The 6,000-nt window shown below is 40.9% G+C and overlaps 1 protein-coding gene across 1 annotated transcript in view; it reads left to right on the top strand.

Moving 5' to 3' along the window:
- The window catches only part of ppp1r16b (protein phosphatase 1, regulatory subunit 16B), a 93,657-nt gene that overhangs the window by 325 nt on the left and 87,332 nt on the right, over positions 1-6,000 (top strand). The window lies entirely within an intron of this gene.

Genomic DNA, 6,000 nt, shown 5'->3' with positions numbered 1-6,000 from the left:
TTTGCTCGTGTACTTTCTACTGCGGCATTTGCGCGCGATGCGGTGTCTCTGCGAGTGTGTGTTTGGCTTGAGTTGTTGGTCAAGTTGTCTCACAGTCGGGGTGATGTTGTGTGTCTGTCATTGATCTGTGATACATCAACACATCGATATATTCGCATTGATCCGTGCGCGTGGAATGCGGGACCGTTATTTTTGTCCTGACGCGACGCGACGTTTTCTGTGGTAACTCTCGTTTTGTTTATCTTTCGTAAAAATAATATTGTCAATAACGTGCTTGATATGGTGTGCTTTTCGCTACTACATCTGTAAAGTTACCGTTGTTTAAATCTATATCAAAACTCGACATCCTGTGTTTAATTTCCATATTAAACATCTGTGGAATGTAAACAAAGTTAAAAAGTAGAATCTCTGTGGAGTAACCATGGTGTAATACCGTGGTACGAATGCTCGATATTAATGACATTGGCACTTCAAAATTAAATGTCCCAAAAACCGCGGTTTTTCCACAGTAGCGTACCGTTTTCTTAGTGAAAGAGACTCTTTATGTCCTTCACCTCAGGTAAAATCATTCACGATTCATTATTTCTCAGAGAAAATAACCCGAAGAGAGATTCTGACTTGCCTTGACATCCAAACAAATGTGGAATTCACTTTGAATCAGAAATTGCTAGTAAATTTCACAAATAATTACAGTAAATGATATTGAATTAAACCATGAAATTATGAAGTAGGACACTGCAAGTCTGTCGAACTGTACTATAATTCTCGTTTTGTTTATCTTTCGTAAACATAATATCGTTACTAATGTGCCTGATATGGTGTGCTTTGTTCGCTACTACATCAGTAAAGTTACCGCGTTGATTAAATCTATATCAAAACTCGACATCCTGTGTTTAGTTTCCATCTAAAACATCTGTGGAATGTAAACAAAGCTAAAAAGTAGAGTCTCTGTGGAGTAACCATGGTGTCAATGTATTAATACTGTGGTATTTTTATACAAATTATCGATTCAATTTCACAAATAATTACAGTAAAATACATTGAATTTAAACATGAAAATATGAAGTAGAAAAAAATGACATTGCAGAACAAAGTCTGTTTATCGTTTACATCAGGTGCAGTTTCCTTTGCCTCTTTAAGGCACAGTATGTAAGATATGTGGACTATCCTCTAGATCAGTGTTATATATTGTTGACTTTATCCCAAATGTGTCCAAGAATGTTTAAATCCAGAGAAATCCGTGATTTTACTGGGTGTGTGTCCTACCAGTGACATCATCCCCACGTCGCCCCCCCCCATGTTATCGTGTAGTAACCATGGCAACACTAGCGGCGCTTTAATATCTGATGTGTTTTATTAGACACTGTTTGGATCATTGATGGACAGAAACTCCCCATTGTTCTCCAGCTCAACACAGTTAGTCTGATTGTGCGTTCACACCATACGCGACTAGATAATAAATTGCGCTATTCACGTCAAGTCAAGTCAACTTTATTTATATAGCGCTTTTAACAATGTAGATTGTTTCAAAGCAGCTTTACAGTGTTAAACAGGAAAATAATGCAGCATAATTTTATTCAGCTGTGTAGCCATTCTGGAAAAGAAACATTTTGAACATTTTGAGTTTACTCGCTTCATCCGCGCGTGACATTCACTTCACAACAGACGCGAATTTGCGTAATGGGAGGGGCTTCTGCCAGCGGCTCGTCTCGTTGTGAAATGGCTGACATGGATTGTTTTAAAATACGGCGAATAAGCTTTGCCGGCTTTAGCTAGCTTGTAGTCTCAATATGTAGAGCTCAAATTGAGTAAAGAGCGTTTTTTATAACTCACCAGACTGTCCGACCTCCTCACTCACTTTCTTCCAAGCAAGATCCTTTTTATTCTGTTTCTATAAAGTATGAAAATGTATCGACAGCTCCGGGTTTCCACATACGACTCTGTCCTCAATGTTGTCACTACTAGATAGAGATGCTCCGATCAGCATTTTTGGGGCCGATCACCGATTACTGCCGATCACAGAATGGCAGGGGAATGGCAATCTTTTATCTATAATCTTGCTGAGTTTGCACCATTTGTAGAAATGAAACTAACTCTAAATTAACTGAGTCAAGATCTTGAAGAACCACCAAGTTTTTATTTTAGAAAATGAGATAACTTAAGGCTACTGTAGGCCATCTTTCCCAAATAAATGTATATAATAAATGTATATTATTATCTCACTTAAATATTTAATCATGCAGTGCATTTTTGTTTTTAAAAACAATTTTTCAGGTAGGTCTAACATTAGTATTGAGGTAAGAAATACTAAAGACATTTAATAAGAAATCAAATGTAAATTAATATTGGTCTTCCCTGAATAAATTTAATTAGATTAATCCTTACACTTAAGGTTGCAAAAGTTAGTCATTCAAGCAGTGAGTGTCATAAAGGTTCATCAAACAACACAAGACAAAGAGAAACTCAGAGACAGCAGCAGTTTATTCGACAGCTGTCACTTTAAGAGCGAACACGGATACGGTTACAGCTGCACAAACGCTCACTCGCGAGTCACGACGGGGTTTACGTGCACACTCGTCAAGACGGTCATTTAGTACATACATTTGTGTGTATCTGACCATTTCATCGCAATTTGTACTCGCAAGCTTTTTGTGAGATGGCCTGTGTGTGTGTCTCTCTTCAGACCGTGCGCGCGAGTGCTGAGCGGTTTGAACACTGGCAAGACTTAAATAAATGCAAATGATAAACTTTAGTGACGATGCGACACTGCCTCGATTGTGCAAAGTGGCAAATCCTGTGTCAACTGTGCAGCTGATTTTAGTGCAGATGCGATGCGCTGATGTGAAGCCATTTGAGCATTTTGAAAGGGAGAGAGAGAGCGCGCACGCGGTGATTCACGCACGCTGTTTGTGAATTTACGTCCCACAGAAAGTTTTCAAATGACTGCTTAAGTTATTTAATATAGAAATATGAATTGTATCTCACCTTCAGCATTATAATTATTTTACCCGCGCTGGAAAGAGAATGAGACGGTGTCGCTTCATATCATGCCCTCGCTCTCACGGCAGGTGCGGGGTTATGTGTCGTCAGCTGCGATCGGTTCATGAGATCGGCCTTTTTGGAGACCGCCGATCAATCATCCCAAAGCGATTATCGACCGATCGAGATCGGTTGCGATCAATCGGAGCACCCCTACTACTAGAGCAAGCTCCTGATTGGTTAACGCAGCGCAAATATCCGCCAAAGTTCAGATTTTTCAACCTGCGAGATTCACACGAATCATGCGTTACGCGCGTCAAACGCTCAAATCGTGCCATGTCATTCGCTCAAATCGAGTCATTCGCGCACCTCATTTGCGCAAATCGCGCTGCAGAATGTCTATTTGCGTCTTTGAATTGACTTAACATGTAAATCACTCGAGCTTAACACCGGACGCGAATAAATCGCGTTATTCACGCGTAGTTGGACACTTTACTCGCTTCATTCGCGCGTGACATTCTCTTCACAACAGACGTGAGTTCGCCTCATGGGAGGGGCTTCTGCCAGCGGCTCGTCTCGTTGTGAAATGGCTGACATGGGCTGTGTTTACACGTCTTTTTTGTTAAAATGCTACTGTTAATGTGTGACAAAGTAGTTTTAAGACTTTTCAGGCGATAATGTAGTTGTTTAAAGCTCAAATCTGTGGTTTATAAAGAGAGCTCCTCTCTGAACATGTGATCTGGTGTGTGTGGAGTTGAACATGTGATCTGGCGTGTGTGGAGCTGATCATGTGATCTGGTGTGTATGGAGTTGATCATGTGATCTGGTGTGTGTGGAGTTGAACATGTGATCTGGTGTGTGTGGAGTTGATCATGTGATCTGGTGTGTGTTAGGGCTGCTCGATTATGGAAAAAATCATAATCACGATTATTTTGGTCAATATTGAAATCACGATTATGTAACACGATTATTTCACATGACTTTGGGAATGTGTTGTATTTATTAAAAATACACCTTTCAACAATTCAATTGAAATTGTAACATTTGTTGTACTTTTTGAACTATTAAAATAAATAATATAACATATATTCGAATCAAAGTATAAAAGTATTCACGTAAAAATGATAACCACAAATAAATAAGATCAACAATATGGTTCGGCTATGCTTTCATGTACGTCTAACATTAGTTTTCAGGTACAGAAATGTATCAAATGTAAAATAACATTGCATATTTGAGTGCATAAATTAAAGATTAATCCTATTAAATTTACAAAAGCTATTCAATCAAGAGCAGTGAGTGATGTCCTTGTCTTTTGTTGTTTGACATTAAACAGACAGCAGTAAAGGCTACTGCCCCTTTAAGACCTCGCGTCTTCTTTATCGACTGTATAAAGTTCACTTAAGGCATATACAGACTATGTCTGCAAAGATACTCATCAAGATGGACATGTTGACATACGCGAGAGACGTGTGCGCGCTCTCGGAAGAACGCACAGAGACACATTTTCTCACAGCGCGCGCGGCTTCTCATTCTAAACCTAAACCCTAAAGCACTAAACCCGCGTGATGACGGTGAAAACGACTGGTCATATTCGAAAATATGGCAGCACTCGCAATCTCGCATGCATTGAACAAAGTTTACAAAGAGAGAATTATTTGAAAAATATGAAGGAAAAAAAGGACGTTTACACGGCTCCCCTGCTCTCGTCAGTTTTTGTTTCTTTATTAGATTGTCATAGGTCACTCTGTTTAATTTTCAAGTGGTTAAACAAATTCGTGGTGTTGCCTTGCGTTGCAGACACTACCATGTAGCAAATCTTGCACGAAACATATTTCTGCTATCCTCTGATTCCTCGAAGCCAAAATGTTCCCAGACAACGGAGTTGGTTTTGCCTTTTTTGCTCACCAAACGCTGCTATAACTGCCCTCCTTCTGCCATCTTTACTCGCGCCGAGTTTTTAAATTCCAGCGGATGATATGCACACGAGACTCACGACCTCATAGAGATTTGTGGGTTCGGGAGGGGCGGATGTGCGCGTGCGCGTTTCATTCAGAACGCAAGGCAAAATAATCGATTTTTCTCGATTGTACTATTTTGGTGATCGTTGGGAGGCGAAATCGAAATCGAAATCGAAATTCGATTAATTGCACAGCCCTAGTGTGTGTGGAGCTGATCATGTGATCTGGTGTGTGTGGAGCTGAACATGTGATCTGGTGTGTGTGGAGTTGATCATGTGATCTGGTGTGTATGGAGTTGATCATGTGATCTGGTGTGTGGAGCTGAACATGTGATCTGGTGTGTGTGGAGTTGAACATGTGATCTGGCGTGTGTGGAGCTGATCATGTGATCTGGTGTGTGTGGAGTTGAACATGTGATCTGGTGTGTGTGGAGTTGAACATGTGATCTGGTGTGTGTGGAGTTGATCATGTGATCTGGTGTGTGTGGAGTTGATCATGTGATCTGGTGTGTGTGGAGTTGATCATGTGATCTGGTGTGTGTGGAGTTGATCATGTGATCTGGTGTGTGTGGAGATCATGTGATCTGGTGTGTGTGGAGTTGATCATGTGATCTGGTGTGTGTGGAGTTCCTGTGATCTGGTGTGTGTGGAGTTGATCATGTGATCTGGTGTGTGTGGAGTTGATCATGTGATCTGGTGTGTGTGGAGTTGAACATGTGATCTGGTGTGTGTGGAGTTGAACATGTGATCTGGTGTGTGTGGAGTTGATCATGTGATCTGGTGTGTGTGGAGTTGAACATGTGATCTGGTGTGTGTGGAGTTGATCATGTGATCTGGTGTGTGTGGAGTTGATCATGTGATCTGGTGTGTGTGGAGTTGATCATGTGATCTGGTGTGTGTGGAGTTGATCATGTGATCTGGTGTGTGTGGAGTTGAACATGTGATCTGGTGTGTGTGGAGTTGAACATGTGATCTGGTGTGTGTGGAGTTGATCATGTGATCTGGTGCGTGTGGAGTTGAGCATGTGATCTGGTGTGTGTGGAGTTGATCATGTGATCTGG

This window comes from Gobio gobio, assembly GCF_949357685.1.
Source record: "Gobio gobio genome assembly, chromosome: 17".
Classification (NCBI taxonomy): domain Eukaryota; kingdom Metazoa; phylum Chordata; class Actinopteri; order Cypriniformes; family Gobionidae; genus Gobio; species Gobio gobio.
Note: the sequence above shows the minus strand (reverse complement) of the source record. Positions and strands in the feature narration are given on the sequence as shown.